At 47.6% G+C, this 17,467-nt stretch overlaps 2 non-coding genes across 2 annotated transcripts in view; both read left to right on the top strand.

The window, feature by feature from the left end:
* The first annotated feature begins 16,351 nt into the window (after window positions 1–16,351).
* On the top strand, window positions 16,352–16,509 carry LOC125773326 (5.8S ribosomal RNA). The gene has a single exon (XR_007420040.1). It is a non-coding gene; the product is annotated as a 5.8S ribosomal RNA (ribosomal RNA).
* Window positions 16,510–17,218: 709 nt separating this feature from the next.
* The window catches only part of LOC125773335 (large subunit ribosomal RNA), a 4,179-nt gene continuing 3,930 nt past the window's right edge, over window positions 17,219–17,467 (top strand). The window contains exon 1 of the ribosomal RNA XR_007420048.1: window positions 17,219–17,467. This exon is cut by the window's right edge and continues 3,930 nt beyond it. This is a non-coding gene — a ribosomal RNA (large subunit ribosomal RNA).

Below are 17,467 nucleotides of genomic sequence, written 5' to 3'. Positions count from 1 at the left end.
AAACCCGAAAAAGTACCTAGGTAAATGCGATGGTTGTTCGTCGAATAGCTCCGGCCACAGACATGGTAGCGATTAGTGGTGCATGGAAGAAATCTAGCCACAAGTGCCATCTACCCATGGCCAGAAGAAAGTGTGGCCATATCTTGGATACCGGCGGAGCTATGGGGCAAATATGGGCCAAAAATGGTGCAAGTTGGACCAAAAATCCGACCAAGTGCGCGAGGCGCTTTCGTGAATAGCTCCGGCCACAGACATGGTAGCGATTAGTGGTGCATGGAAGAAATCTAGCCACAAGTGCCATCTACCCATGGCCAGAAGAAAGTGTGGCCATATCTTGGATACCGGCGGAGCTATGGGGCAAATATGGGCCAAAAATGGTGCAAGTTGGACCAAAAATCCGAAAAAGTACCTAGGTAAATGCGATGGTTGTTCGTCGAATAGCTCCGGCCAGAGACATGGTAGCGATTAGTGGTGCATGGAAGAAATCTAGCCACAAGTGCCATCTACCCATGGCCAGAACAAAGTGTGGCCATATCTTGGATACCGGCGGAGCTATGGGGCAAATACGGGCCAACAATGGTGCCAGGTGGACCAAAAATCCGACCAAGTGCGCGAGGCGCTTTCGTGAATAGCTCCGGCCAGAGACATGGTAGCGATTAGTAGTGCATGGAAGAAATCTAGCCACAAGTGCCATCTACCCATGGCCAGAAGAAAGTGTGGCCATATCTTGGATACCGGCGGAGCTATGGGGCAAATATGGGCCAAAAATGGTGCAAGTTGAACCAAAAATCCGAAAAAGTACCTAGGTAAATGCGATGGTTGTTCGTCGAATAGCTCCGGCCACAGACATGGTAGCGATTAGTGGTGCATGGAAGAAATCTAGCCACAAGTGCCATCTACCCATGGCCAGAAGAAAGTGTGGCCATATCTTGGATACCGGCGGAGCTATGGGGCAAATATGGGCCAAAAATGGTGCAAGTTGGACCAAAAATCCGAAAAAGTACCTAGGTAAATGCGATGGTTGTTCGTCGAATAGCTCCGGCCAGAGACATGGCAGCGATTAGTGGTGCATGGAAGAAATCTAGCCACAAGTGCCATCTACCCATGGCCAGAAGAAAGTGTGGCCATATCTTGGATACCGGCGGAGCTATGGGGCAAATATGGGCCAAAAATGGTGCAAGTTGGACCAAAAATCCGACCAAGTGCGCGAGGCGCTTTCGTGAATAGCTCCGGCCACAGACATGGTAGCGATTAGTGGTGCATGGAAGAAATCTAGCCACAAGTGCCATCTACCCATGGCCAGAAGAAAGTGTGGCGCTATCTTGGATACCGGCGGAGCTATGGGGCAAATATGGGCCAAAAATGGTGAAGTTGGACCAAAAATCCGACCAAGTGCGCGAGGCGCTTTCGTGAATAGCTCCGGCCACAGACATGGTAGCGATTAGTGGTGCATGGAAGAAATCTAGCCACAAGTGCCATCTAGCCATGGCCAGAAGAAAGTGTGGCCATATCTTGGATACCGGCGGAGCTATGGGGCAAATATGGGCCAAAAATGGTGCAAGTTGGACCAAAAATCCGAAAAAGTACCTAGGTAAATGCGATGGTTGTTCGTCGAATAGCTCCGGCCACAGACATGGTAGCGATTAGTGGTGCATGGAAGAAATCTAGCCACAAGTGCCATCTACCCATGGCCAGAAGAAAGTGTGGCCATATCTTGGATACCGGCGGAGCTATGGGGCAAATATGGGCCAAAAATGGTGCAAGTTGGACCAAAAATCCGAAAAAGTACCTAGGTAAATGCGATGGTTGTTCGTCGAATAGCTCCGGCCACAGACATGGTAGCGATTAGTGGTGCATGGAAGAAATCTAGCCACAAGTGCCATCTACCCATGGCCAGAAGAAAGTGTGGCCATATCTTGGATACCGGCGGAGCTATGGGGCAAATATGGGCCAAAAATGGTGCAAGTTGGACCAAAAATCCGAAAAAGTACCTAGGTAAATGCGATGGTTGTTCGTCGAATAGCTCCGGCCAGAGACATGGCAGCGATTAGTGGTGCATGGAAGAAATCTAGCCACAAGTGCCATCTACCCATGGCCAGAAGAAAGTGTGGCCATATCTTGGATACCGGCGGAGCTATGGGGCAAATATGGGCCAAAAATGGTGCAAGTTGGACCAAAAATCCGACCAAGTGCGCGAGGCGCTTTCGTGAATAGCTCCGGCCACAGACATGGTAGCGATTAGTGGTGCATGGAAGAAATCTAGCCACAAGTGCCATCTACCCATGGCCAGAAGAAAGTGTGGCGCTATCTTGGATACCGGCGGAGCTATGGGGCAAATATGGGCCAAAAATGGTGAAGTTGGACCAAAAATCCGACCAAGTGCGCGAGGCGCTTTCGTGAATAGCTCCGGCCACAGACATGGTAGCGATTAGTGGTGCATGGAAGAAATCTAGCCACAAGTGCCATCTAGCCATGGCCAGAAGAAAGTGTGGCCATATCTTGGATACCGGCGGAGCTATGGGGCAAATATGGGCCAAAAATGGTGCAAGTTGGACCAAAAATCCGAAAAAGTACCTAGGTAAATGCGATGGTTGTTCGTCGAATAGCTCCGGCCACAGACATGGTAGCGATTAGTGGTGCATGGAAGAAATCTAGCCACAAGTGCCATCTACCCATGGCCAGAAGAAAGTGTGGCCATATCTTGGATACCGGCGGAGCTATGGGGCAAATATGGGCCAAAAATGGTGCAAGTTGGACCAAAAATCCGACCAAGTGCGCGAGGCGCTTTCGTGAATAGCTCCGGCCACAGACATGGTAGCGATTAGTGGTGCATGGAAGAAATCTAGCCACAAGTGCCATCTAGCCATGGCCAGAAGAAAGTGTGGCCATATCTTGGATACCGGCGGAGCTATGGGGCAAATATGGGCCAAAAATGGTGCAAGTTGGACCAAAAATCCGAAAAAGTACCTAGGTAAATGCGATGGTTGTTCGTCGAATAGCTCCGGCCACAGACATGGTAGCGATTAGTGGTGCATGGAAGAAATCTAGCCACAAGTGCCATCTACCCATGGCCAGAAGAAAGTGTGGCGCTATCTTGGATACCGGCGGAGCTATGGGGCAAATATGGGCCAAAAATGGTGAAGTTGGACCAAAAATCCGACCAAGTGCGCGAGGCGCTTTCGTGAATAGCTCCGGCCACAGACATGGTAGCGATTAGTGGTGCATGGAAGAAATCTAGCCACAAGTGCCATCTACCCATGGCCAGAAGAAAGTGTGGCCATATCTTGGATACCGGCGGAGCTATGGGGCAAATATGGGCCAAAAATGGTGCAAGTTGGACCAAAAATCCGAAAAAGTACCTAGGTAAATGCGATGGTTGTTCGTCGAATAGCTCCGGCCACAGACATGGTAGCGATTAGTGGTGCATGGAAGAAATCTAGCCACAAGTGCCATCTACCCATGGCCAGAACAAAGTGTGGCCATATCTTGGATACCGACGGAGCTATTGGGCAAATACGGGCCAAAAATGGTGCCAGGTGGACCAAAAACCCGAAAAAGTACCTAGGTAAATGCGATGGTTGTTCGTCGAATAGCTCCGGCCACAGACATGGTAGCGATTAGTGGTGCATGGAAGAAATCTAGCCACAAGTGCCATCTACCCATGGCCAGAACAAAGTGTGGCCATATCTTGGATACCGGCGGAGCTATTGGGCAAATACGGGCCAAAAATGGTGCCAGGTGGACCAAAAACCCGAAAAAGTACCTAGGTAAATGCGATGGTTGTTCGTCGAATAGCTCCGGCCACAGACATGGTAGCGATTAGTGGTGCATGGAAGAAATCTAGCCACAAGTGCCATCTACCCATGGCCAGAAGAAAGTGTGGCCATATCTTGGATACCGGCGGAGCTATGGGGCAAATATGGGCCAAAAATGGTGCAAGTTGGACCAAAAATCCGACCAAGTGCGCGAGGCGCTTTCGTGAATAGCTCCGGCCACAGACATGGTAGCGATTAGTGGTGCATGGAAGAAATCTAGCCACAAGTGCCATCTACCCATGGCCAGAAGAAAGTGTGGCCATATCTTGGATACCGGCGGAGCTATGGGGCAAATATGGGCCAAAAATGGTGCAAGTTGGACCAAAAACCCGAAAAAGTACCTAGGTAAATGCGATGGTTGTTCGTCGAATAGCTCCGGCCACAGACATGGTAGCGATTAGTGGTGCATGGAAGAAATCTAGCCACAAGTGCCATCTACCCATGGCCAGAAGAAAGTGTGGCCATATCTTGGATACCGGCGGAGCTATGGGGCAAATATGGGCCAAAAATGGTGCAAGTTGGACCAAAAATCCGACCAAGTGCGCGAGGCGCTTTCGTGAATAGCTCCGGCCACAGACATGGTAGCGATTAGTGGTGCATGGAAGAAATCTAGCCACAAGTGCCATCTACCCATGGCCAGAAGAAAGTGTGGCCATATCTTGGATACCGGCGGAGCTATGGGGCAAATATGGGCCAAAAATGGTGCAAGTTGGACCAAAAATCCGAAAAAGTACCTAGGTAAATGCGATGGTTGTTCGTCGAATAGCTCCGGCCAGAGACATGGTAGCGATTAGTGGTGCATGGAAGAAATCTAGCCACAAGTGCCATCTACCCATGGCCAGAAGAAAGTGTGGCGATATCTTGGATACCGGCGGAGCTATGGGGCAAATACGGGCCAAAAATGGGTAAACTTGTACGGTCCAAAGCCAAGGGTAAATTTTTTTATTCCTCTAATAACTTCTACCACAGACATTGAATCGGTTCGTGATGTATGGATGAAATGTAGCAAACAGTTGGAACTACCCATAAAATCTTAAAGATTGACGATCCAATGTATAGAACCGGAGTAATGTGCGATACTTGGTGAAAAATCGAGTGAAAAATTAACTATAAACTGTTTTTGGCCCATAACTCGAATACTAGACATCGGAAGGGGGGGTCGTAGAACGATTTTTTGTTGCCCTATCGATTCCCTATCGAACGAGCAAAAGTTGTTTTTTTGACCAAAAAGTACCCCCACTCTAGTAAAATTGGCCTGATTTTACTAGTCCCCGGTACCCGTACAGGCAAAATGAGCAAAATGCTCAAGTATGAATGGTTTTTGGCCCATAACTCGAATACTAGACGTCGCAGGGGGGTGTCGTGGAACAATTTTTGGTAGCCCTTGAAATTATCTATCGAATGACATATACTTGATTTTTGGCCAAAAAGTTCCCTAGACTAGTAAAAATCGCATCATTTTACTAGAGTCGGGTACCCTGGACGAAAAACCGCTATAATTGCGGTTTTTGGCTAATAACTCGAATACTAGACGTCGCAGGGGGGTGTCGTGGAACAATTTTTGGTAGCCCTTGAAATTATCTATCGAATGACATATACTTGATTTTTGGCCAAAAAGTTCCCTAGACTAGTAAAAATCGCATCATTTTACTAGAGTCGGGTACCCTGGACGAAAAACCGCTATAATTGCGGTTTTTGGCTAATAACTCGAATACTAGACGTCGCAGGGGGGTGTCGTGGAACAATTTTTGGTAGCCCTTGAAATTATCTATCGAATGACATATACTTGATTTTTGGCCAAAAAGTTCCCTAGACTAGTAAAAATCGCATCATTTTACTAGAGTCGGGTACCCTGGACGAAAAACCGCTTAAGTTGCGGTTTTTGGCTAATAACTCGAATACTAGACGTCGCAGGGGGGTGTCGTGGAACAATTTTTGGTAGCCCTTGAAATTATCTATCGAATGACATATACTTGATTTTTTGACCAAAAAGTTCCTAGACTAGTAAAAATCGCATCATTTTACTAGAGTCGGGTACCCTGTACGAAAAACCGCTATAGTTGCGGTTTTTGGCCAATAACTCGAATACTAGACGTCGGAGGGGGGTGCCGTAGAACAATTTTTTGTAGCCCTTGAAATTACCTTTCGAATGATATATAGTGGTTTTTTGGTCAAACAGTGACCCCGAGACTAGTAACCCTCCATACACAAAACCGCCTAAAAAGTTTTGGTTTTGCAAAATTTTGAAAAGTGCGTCAAAAAAATTTTTTCAAAAAGTACCAAATCGTGATCAGAACTCACTATAGACCATAAAAAGTGAAATCCGATGATCATTTGCAACACTTGGTCAATCGAGAAAAATTTCACTTTTTTACTAGAGTCGGGTACCCTGAACGAAAAATCGCTCAAGTGATGGTTTTTGGCCAATAACTCGAATACTAGACGTCGGAGGGGGGTGCCGTAGAACAATTTTTTGTAGCCCTTGAAATTACCTTTCGAATGATATATAGTGGTTTTTTGGTCAAACAGTGACCCCGAGACTAGTAACCCTCCATACACAAAACCGCCTACAAAAACTTTGTTTTGAAAAATTTTGAAAAGTTCAAAAAAATTTTTTTTTCAAAAACTACTAAAACGTGATAAGAACTTACTATAGACCATGAAAAGTGATATCCGATGATAATTTGCAAAAGTTGGTAACTAGTAAAAAATTTCACTTTTTTACTAGAGTCGGTGCAACGAGAAAAAAAAAGTCCGTGATGGAGAAAAATGGCACGTTTTCCACGCCTGTACGCTTTCGTTTTCTATATAGGGGGTAGGTGAGCCAGAAGCATGAATTTGACTGAGTACGTATCTTTATGAATTGGGCCCTTCTAAATCGATTGAGACTACCCCCAGGACGATCGGACGACTGCTTCTGGCTCAAAATGTGGTTTTTAGATTTTGATCGTCAATTATGAGAGAAAAAATCGATTAGAAGTAAAGATACGAAATGCTTGGTCTAAGTTGGGAAACGACTTCGGATATTTGTTGGACGTTGTCGTAGAAGGTCCGAGGACCAAGGAAAAGTGATTTCCAAGTGGATTTATGCACTATTAGTCGATGGTAAGATGTGAAATTAGTAGAACTTACCATACAGTTTGCGAAGTTGAAGCAATCGGTTGGTGAATATGGTACTGTCTGTCCAATTTGGTGGTTCGGAATGAGTGAAACGATGTTGATGATGGATAGACGTTCCGATTGCCCCCGATCGGGGAACATATAGTGGTCTTTAAGGTCCAAGTACCTATGTTTTGGTAAGCAGAACTGAGAGTTAAAGGATGAAAGTCGGCCATTCCTAATATCATCCTATCGGTGGTTCGCGAGTTGTTTGAGGACCGGAGCAGCTCGCGATGAAACGGTCCTAGGGTATTGGTTATCCATCCAAGGAAGAGTAAATGCGATCCTAGATGTGTGTCGTTGGCCGTTCTACCGGTATCGCCTATCGATGAGATATCGACGGGCATGCCTTACTCGAAAGTTGAATTCTAGGATCGATGGTCAAACAGACCTATGAGCGATAAACCAAACTGAACACGTATTGATGTCGGCTTTTCCTATCATTTGATGCCGCAGGTTGTTTAGGGACCGGAGCAACTTGCGGCCGAGACGGTCCCCGGGGGTTTCTTTCTCCAAGGAGTGGAAACTATTAAGCAAGAGTTGTAGCAAGATACGATCCTCTGATGTGTCGTTGGCCGTTCATGCGGTATCGCCTGTCGATGAGATATCGATGGGCATGCCTTACTCTACCGACCTTCTAATTGAGAGTATTAATCAGGGATCGATGGTCAAACAAGACCAATGAGCGATAAACCAAACTGAACACGTATTGATGTCGGCTTTTCCTATCATTTGATGCCGCAGGTTGTTTAGGGACCGGAGCAGCTTGCGGCCGAGACGGTCCCCGGGGGTTTCTTTCTCCAAGGAGAAGAAACGATTAAGCAAAAGTTGTAGCAAGATACGATCCTCTGATGTGTCGTTGGCCGTTCAAGCGGTATCGCCTGTCGATGAGATATCGATGGGCATGCCTTACTCTCCCGACTGGATTACTGAGAGTTTAATCAGGGATCGATGGTCAAACAGACCAATGAGCGATAAACCAAACTGAACACATATTGATGTCGGCATTTCCTATCATTTGTCGCAGGTTGTTTAGGGACCGGAGCAGCTTGCGACCGAGACGGTCCCCGGGGGTTTCTTTCTCTAAGGAGTGGAAACGATTAAGCAAAAGTCGTAGCAATAATCGATCACCTGATGTGTCGTTGGCCGTTCTTGCGGTATCGCCTGTCGATGAGATATCGATGGGCATGCCTTACTCTCCTGACTGTTTAATTGAGAGTTATAATCAGGGATCGATGGTCAAAAAGACCTATGAGCGATAAACCAAACTGAACACGTATTGATGTCGGCATTTCCTATCATTTGTCGCAGGTTGTTTGGGGACCGGAGCAGCTTGCGACCGAGACGGTCCCTTCCCGAAAGATGGTGAACCGAGTCGTCTGGCGTAAAAACCGGACGACTCGAAAGGGCTTGACCCTTTCAAGTGAGCGATAATCACATTCTACGCTCAGTTCGACAGCTACAAGGCAATCACTCGCTATGTTCAGAGCTAATACATGCAACATGCCGGCATTGTTTCCACCGACGCATGGATTCAAGACTGGTGCACTTATTAGTTAAACCGTTCGCCTCCGGGTGTTTCGAGTTCAAGTCTGGATGAGGATTGATCTTGCTGGTAATAGCTTGAGCCCCTGAATAAGGGGTCGAAGCGTACATCTTGAGACCATGTACAACATATTACCAAATCGGCACCATGGGTTCGGGTGCAAGTGATGTAACCGTGAAAGATGTTGAGCAGCCCAACATCGGTTTACACACGCATAATAGGAAGGCAGCGCTGTCGACTGGTCAGTCGTGTAAGAAGTGTGCATTATCGATCACAAATATATTGGTGATCTGTAGGTTGCGCATACACCATGCCCGGTGTAAAGTGCCGTGGTCCCCCCCGGGGGGCTGCATCAAACCGTTCGCCACGCGAACTACCCAATGGAACGAACTCGATGCATTTAATAAGAAGAAGAGATGATAATGAAACACGGTCGATTTAAGAGTTGAAAACGTTGAAATGCCTATAAGCAAGTCTTAAGTTGGTGGTTTCGTTGTGCCCCAACAAATTGGTGCCTTACCCTACACCAAAGAGCCATTCAACATGGTTCAAGTGAGCGATAATCACGCTCTACGCTCAGTATGACAGCTGCAAGGCAATCACTCGCTAAGTTCAGAGCTAATACATGCAACACGCCGGCATTGTTTCCACCGACGCATGGATTCAAGACTGGTGCACTTATTAGTTAAACCGTTCGCCTCCGGGTGTTTCGAGTTCAAGTCTGGATGAGGATTGTTCTTGCTGGTAATAGCTTGAGCCCCTGAATAAGGGGCCGAAGCGTACATCTTGAGTAAATGTACAACATATTACCAAATCGGCACCGTGGGTTCTGGTGCAAGTGATGTAACCGTGAAAGATGTTGAGCAGCCCAACATCGGTTTACACACGCATAATAGGAAGGCAGCGCTGTCGACTGGTCAGTCGTGTAAGAAGTGTGCATTATCGATCTCCAATATATGAGCTCAGTATGACAGCCCAATTGGTAATCCTCGGGACCTCCAGAAAGGAAGCTGGATGAGGATTACCAAATCGAAAGTTGATAAGTGTAGTGGTACCACTTAGTCAACTTGTATCCCGAAAGATGGTGAACCGAGTCGTCTGGCGTAAAAACCGGACGACTCGAAAGGGCTTGACCCTTTCAAGTGAGCGATAATCACATTCTACGCTCAGTTCGACAGCTGCAAGGCAATCACTCGCTATGTTCAGAGCTAATACATGCAACATGCCGGCATTGTTTCCACCGACGCATGGATTCAAGACTGGTGCACTTATTAGTTAAACCGTTCGCCTCCGGGTGTTTCGAGTTCAAGTCTGGATGAGGATTGATCTTGCTGGTAATAGCTTGAGCCCCTGAATAAGGGGTCGAAGCGTACATCTTGAGACCATGTACAACATATTACCAAATCGGCACCATGGGTTCGGGTGCAAGTGATGTAACCGTGAAAGATGTTGAGCAGCCCAACATCGGTTTACACACGCATAATAGGAAGGCAGCGCTGTCGACTGGTCAGTCGTGTAAGAAGTGTGCATTATCGATCACAAATATATTGGTGATCTGTAGGTTGCGCATACACCATGCCCGGTGTAAAGTGCCGTGGTCCCCCCCGGGGGGCTGCATCAAACCGTTCGCCACGCGAACTACCCAATGGAACGAACTCGATGCATTTAATAAGAAGAAGAGATGATAATGAAACACGGTCGATTTAAGAGTTGAAAACGTTGAAATGCCTATAAGCAAGTCTTAAGTTGGTGGTTTCGTTGTGCCCCAACAAATTGGTGCCTTACCCTACACCAAAGAGCCATTCAACATGGTTCAAGTGAGCGATAATCACGCTCTACGCTCAGTATGACAGCTGCAAGGCAATCACTCGCTAAGTTCAGAGCTAATACATGCAACACGCCGGCATTGTTTCCACCGACGCATGGATTCAAGACTGGTGCACTTATTAGTTAAACCGTTCGCCTCCGGGTGTTTCGAGTTCAAGTCTGGATGAGGATTGTTCTTGCTGGTAATAGCTTGAGCCCCTGAATAAGGGGCCGAAGCGTACATCTTGAGTAAATGTACAACATATTACCAAATCGGCACCGTGGGTTCTGGTGCAAGTGATGTAACCGTGAAAGATGTTGAGCAGCCCAACATCGGTTTACACACGCATAATAGGAAGGCAGCGCTGTCGACTGGTCAGTCGTGTAAGAAGTGTGCATTATCGATCTCCAATATATGAGCTCAGTATGACAGCCCAATTGGTAATCCTCGGGACCTCCAGAAAGGAAGCTGGATGAGGATTACCAAATCGAAAGTTGATAAGTGTAGTGGTACCACTTAGTCAACTTGTATCCCGAAAGATGGTGAACCGAGTCGTCTGGCGTAAAAACCGGACGACTCGAAAGGGCTTGACCCTTTCAAGTGAGCGATAATCACATTCTACGCTCAGTTCGACAGCTGCAAGGCAATCACTCGCTATGTTCAGAGCTAATACATGCAACATGCCGGCATTGTTTCCACCGACGCATGGATTCAAGACTGGTGCACTTATTAGTTAAACCGTTCGCCTCCGGGTGTTTCGAGTTCAAGTCTGGATGAGGATTGATCTTGCTGGTAATAGCTTGAGCCCCTGAATAAGGGGTCGAAGCGTACATCTTGAGACCATGTACAACATATTACCAAATCGGCACCATGGGTTCGGGTGCAAGTGATGTAACCGTGAAAGATGTTGAGCAGCCCAACATCGGTTTACACACGCATAATAGGAAGGCAGCGCTGTCGACTGGTCAGTCGTGTAAGAAGTGTGCATTATCGATCACAAATATATTGGTGATCTGTAGGTTGCGCATACACCATGCCCGGTGTAAAGTGCCGTGGTCCCCCCCGGGGGGCTGCATCAAACCGTTCGCCACGCGAACTACCCAATGGAACGAACTCTATGCATTTAATAAGAAGAAGAGATGATAATGAAACACGGTCGATTAAAGAGTTGAAAACGTTGAAATACCTATAAGCAAGTCTTAAGTTGGTGGTGACCGTTACGCCCCAACAAATTGGTGCCTTACCCTACACCAAAGAGCCATTCAACATGGTTCAAGTGAGCGATAATCACGCTCTACGCTCAGTATGACAGCTGCAAGGCAATCACTCGCTAAGTTCAGAGCTAATACATGCAACACGCCGGCATTGTTTCCACCGACGCATGGATTCAAGACTGGTGCACTTATTAGTTAAACCGTTCGCCTGCGGGTGTTTCGAGTTCAAGTCTGGATGAGGATTGTTCTTGCTGGTAATAGCTTGAGCCCCTGAATAAGGGGCCGAAGCGTACATCTTGAGAGTAAATGTACAACATATTACCAAATCGGCACCGTGGGTTCTGGTGCAAGTGATGTAACCATGAAAGATGTTGAGCAGCCCAACATCGGTTTACACACGCATAAGGGGTTTATTGTTATCTGTAGGTTGCGCATACACCATACCCGGTGTAAAGTGCCGTGGTCCCCCAGGGGGCTGCATCAAAACGTTCGCCATGCGAACTACCCAATGGAACGAACTCGATGTATTGAAAGAGATGAACAATTAATAGCGAGAATAGGGGCCCGGAAGCAATTCCGCGGCCCTACGGTCGATTCAAGAGTTGAAACGTTGTACAATCGTGGATAGCACCTAGTGCTAATATGGTGAGAGATAATGTGTGAGGAAATTTAGTTTCCTAAAGTTTAGTTAGTGGTTTCCGTTGTGCCCTAACAAACTTAAAGTTGGTGGTGACCGTTACACCCCAACAAATTGGTGCCTTACCCAACACCAAAGAGCCATTCCATATGGTTCTAGAGAGAGAGAGTTGTGTGGAAATTTATTTCCCACTAAGCGAGTGTGTGTCTGTAGTGGAACGAATTCTGGTTGATCCTACCAGTAATATACGCTTGTCTCAAAGGTTAAGCCATGCATGTCTAAGTACAAACATAAATGAATGTGAAACCGCATAAGGCTCAGTATAACAGCTATAATTCACAAGATCATCCTACCACTAGTTACTTGGATAACTGTGGAAAATCCAGAGCTAATACATGCAACATGCCGGGACTGTTGCCCTCGCGGGTAGCTGAACTGGTGCACTTATTAGTTAAACCAATCGCCTCCGGGCGGCTTGAGTTGAAGTCTGGATAAGGACGCAGATCGTATGGTCGCTTGTCGACTGACGACAGATCTTTCAAATGTCTGCCCTATCAACTATTGATGGTAGTGTAGAGGACTACCATGGTTGCGACGGGTAACGGGGAATCAGGGTTCGATTCCGGAGAGGGAGCCTGAGAAATGGCTACCACATCCAAGGAAGGCAGCAGGCGCGTAAATTACCCAATCCCAGTACGGGGAGGTAGTGACGAGAAATAACAATATGGACCTCTCTAACGATGGTCCATAATTGGAATGAGTTGAGTATAAATCCTTCAACAAGGATCAAGTGGAGGGCAAGTCTGGTGCCAGCAGCCGCGGTAATTCCAGCTCCACTAGCGTATATTAAAGTTGTTGCGGTTAAAACGTTCGAAGTTGATTGCCCGTCCAGACACGTGACCGCCACGGGCGCCCGGTTACACGCCGGGGCCGTTCGTGCGCGCGCTCACGGCTGCGACTCACAATGGTGTACTTGGGCGTTACTCTGTGAACGAGTACCGTGCTACCGGTTAACTCCGGCACGGGCTCCTCATGGTGCTCAAGATACTCACATTTACCTTGAACAAATTAGAGTGCTCAAAGCAGGCTAAGACAAAGCGTCCGGCCCCCCCGTGGGGTTGGCGTTGGCCGAGAATAATCTTGCATGGAATAATGGAATATGACCTCGGTTTATACGATTTCGTTGGTTTGTCAGAAACCTAGAGGTAATGATTAACAGAAGTAGTTGGGGGCATTGGTATTACGGCGCGAGAGGTGAAATTCGTAGACCGTCGTAGGACCAACTGAAGCGAAAGCGTTTGCCATGGATGCTTTCTTTAATCAAGAACGAAAGTTAGAGGATCGAAGGCGATTAGATACCGCCCTAGTTCTAACCGTAAACGATGCCAATTAGCAATTGGGAGACGCTACCCCTATTCGGTGCTCTCAGTCGCTTCCGGGAAACCAAAATCGGGTTCCGGGGGAAGTATGGTTGCAAAGTTGAAACTTAAAGGAATTGACGGAAGGGCACCACAAGAAGTGGAGCTTGCGGCTTAATTTGACTCAACACGGGAAAATTTACCAGGTCCAAACTTATCGAGGTAAGACAGATTGATAGCTCTTTCTCAAATTTAAGGGTAGTGGTGCATGGCCGTTCTTAGTTCGTGGAATGATTTGTCTGGTTAATTCCGATAACGAACGTGACTCAAACATGCTAACTAGAACGCTGTCAGCAGTGCGCCTCCGGGCGCACCTGACGTTACAGCCGGGCGGCGCCTTCACGGGCGGTCGTCGGCTACGTTTGCCCTGCTTAGCGGGACAACTTGTGTTTAGCAAGCTGAGAATGAGCGATAACAGGTCCGTGATGCCCTTAGATGTTCTGGGCTGCACGCGTGCTACAATGTGGGTCGCAGCGTGTTCTCGCCAATAGGCGCCCCCATTCCGAGAGGAACGGGAAATCACTAAAATGCCCATCTAGTCGGGATTGGGGACTGCAACGGTCCCCATGAACCTGGAATTTCTAGTAAGCACTAGTCATTAGCTAGTGCTGATTACGTCCCTGCCCTTTGTACACACCGCCCGTCGCTACTACCGATGGATTATTTAGTGAGGTTTCTGGAGGCTTACCTTCCGCGGTTCCTTCGTGAGCTGCAGCTGGCATGGCTGAAGTTGACCGAACTTGATGATTTAGAGGAAGTAAAAGTCGTAACAAGGTTTCCGTAGGTGAACCTGCGGAAGGATCATTACTGATGATCGTCCGCGAGTGACCAACCATGGGCTGCCTTCGGTGTAGCTCGGTCGCTCGCTTGCTATGTGTCAGAATTTGTTGAAAGCCAACTCGTTCGTTGTACACTTTGATGGGTGACCATCACTGTGTCTCCGTGCCGAGCTAGATCTCCCCTAGCCGTAAGGCACTTGAACGCCCCTTCGACGACGAGTTGCATGTGTGTGGTATGTGTCAGAATCTGGTGAAGCTTTCTGCATGTGATGTGCCTTGTGTGGATCCGTGGCCATTGCATTGTGTCTGGTGTGTAGGTACCCAGACACTTAGAACGCTTGCGCGGAAAGCAAACTCGATCGTTGTACACTTTGATGGGCAACCATCACTGTGTCTCCGTGCCGTGCTAGATCTCCCCTAGCCGTAAGGCACTTTGAACGCCCCTTCGACGACGAGTTACAAGAGTGTGGTATGTGTCATAATCTGGTGAAGCTTTCTGCATGTGATGTGCCTTGTGTGGATCCGTGGCCATTGCATTGTGTCTGGTGTGTAGGTACCCAGACACTTAAGCAAACTCGATCGTTGTACACTTTGATGGGCGAGCATCACTGTGTATCCGTGCCGTGTAAGAGCTCCCCTGGCCATCAGGCACTTGAAAGGTCCTTCGACGACGAGTTACAATAGTGGTGTGTTAGATACGTCAGATTACGGTGTCTACTAGTGTGCAATACGTATCCGGCTACGGCACGGAACGAACGGGAACTGTGGTGCAGACAAACAAGAGTTAAGCCTATTAGTCATTAACTCTAAGGACGGGGCCATGGGGCGGTACGCAAAGGATACGGATGAGCGAGTATGCAGGCCCAATACTCAATAGCTCGATCCGATCCAAGCACATGAGTTGACTGCGGCGCCAGGTTAACCAATGTGCAAGATTCTATATGGCCGGTAGAATCTTGTGTCTTAAGCGATTTGATACCAAGACACCAGAACGAAAGTTAGTTGAAGAGTTATTAAACTCTTATGAAGTATGGTTGTGCAATCACAACTTATGACTTTAACCTATAAAGTGGATATGGACTTGCAATTATAACATGGAATCTCTACACACCCCATGAGCTCGATCCAATCCACGCACACGAGTTGCCTGAGTAGCGACAGGTATACCGATGTGCAATACGTATCCGGCCACGGCACGGAACGAACGGGAACTGTGGTGCAGACATACAAAGAGTTAAGCCTACTAGTCATTAACTCTAAGGACGGGGCCATGGGGCGGTACGCAAAGGATACGGATGAGCGAGTATGCAGGCCCAATACTCAATAGCTCGATCCGATCCAAGCACATGAGTTGACTGCGGCGCCAGGTTAACCAATGTGCTAGATTCTATTTGGCCAGTAGAATCTTGTGTCTTACGCGATTTGATACCAAGACACCAGAACGAAAGTTAGTTGAAGAGTGATTAAACTCTTATGAAGAATGGTTGTGCAATCACAACTTATGACTTTAACCTATAAAGTGGATATGGACTATCAATTATAACATGGGGCACACACCATGTTCTCGATCCAATCCACGCACACGAGTTGCCTGAGTAGCGACAGGTATACCGATGTGCAATACGTATCTGGCCATAGGCACGGAACGAACAGGAACTGTGGTGCAGACATACAAGGGCCATGGGGCGGTACGCAAAGGATACGGATGAGCGAGTATGCAGGCCCAATACTCAATAGCTCGATCCGATCCAAGCACATGAGTTGACTGCGGCGCCAGGTTAACCGATGTGCTAAGAGAGTTGTTCCTGGGCCTTCAAAGTGACTTCAAAACTATCTTAGCGAATGGTGGCCATGGGCGTAGACATGAGCCACAAGTCACAAGGCCTGGGACTATTGGGTAATAAAGACAACTTAGTCAGAAAGTTAGTCTTTGGACGTACCACCGGGATTGTGTTACATTGGGAACCTTACTATAAAACCCTAGGCAGGGGATCACTCGGCTCATGGATCGATGAAGACCGCAGCTAAATGCGCGTCACAATGTGAACTGCAGGACACATGAACACCGATAAGTTGAACGCATATTGCGCGTCGGACGATTAAACCCGGCCGATGCACACATTCTTGAGTGCCTATCAATTCCTTGATATACAACAAACCAAACTTCAGGGTGGAGCGTGCCACAATAGAACACTATGGCGAGCAGCCCGTCTAGTGTCGTGGGGGAAACACGCTTCCACACTGTGCATAATGGCGTGCTCGGGACCTTTGTTGGGACCGCAGGGCGCTGAAAGTAAAGGGGTGAACCGCATAAATCGCACGCACGTAAACGCGCACACACACAAATAGAGTGAGACGTATCGTAGGATACCGCTAAGAGTACGTTGTGAAACATGGGGAAATTCAATCGAAAACCTCTTTGATGTCCAAGATTTCGTTGACCGTATCCGTCGTAATACTGGATCAACGTGCTTGGGGGAAAACGTCAAAGGGTTTTATAATAGTGGTGCATGATTAACCCATCGATGCCCGAGGGGAACATGTTGTCCAATACAATAGTGGTGCAGTTGGCTCGACATGCTCGGGGGGAGACATCGTGGGTCCAAGTCGACCAAGTCGACCGGGAGTTGTTGTTGAGAGATCGAATCAAAACGATGCCGAGCGGAACTCGTTGTCCTTATTGGAGTGATATTCGGACAACGTGCTCGGGGGGGCCATCGTTGATTCAAAAATGACCGTAAATTGCCCAATCCGTGTGTGTGTGTGTGTGAAGTGTTGTTGCGTATATATCGGTTCGCTATGCCCCGGGTTCGAAACGAATGGAATGTGACTGATTTTGTTGTAGGCCTCAAGTGATGTGAGACAACCCCCAGAATTTAAGCATATTAATAAGGGGAGGAGAAGAAACCAACCGGGATTCCCTGAGTAGCTGCGAGCGAAACGGGAGAAGCTCAGCACGTAGGGACGGTGTGTAACTGCACCTGTCCGATTCCGTGTACTGGAACGACCATTATCTACTATGCACGGTGCAAACAGTTCAAGTTCAACTTGAAGGTGGCTCATCTACCCAGAGAGGGTGATAGGCCCGTAGA

Source organism: Anopheles funestus (assembly GCF_943734845.2).
Source record: "Anopheles funestus chromosome X unlocalized genomic scaffold, idAnoFuneDA-416_04 X_unloc_30, whole genome shotgun sequence".
Lineage (NCBI taxonomy): Eukaryota > Metazoa > Arthropoda > Insecta > Diptera > Culicidae > Anopheles > Anopheles funestus.
This window is presented reverse-complemented; position numbering and strand designations above follow the sequence as displayed.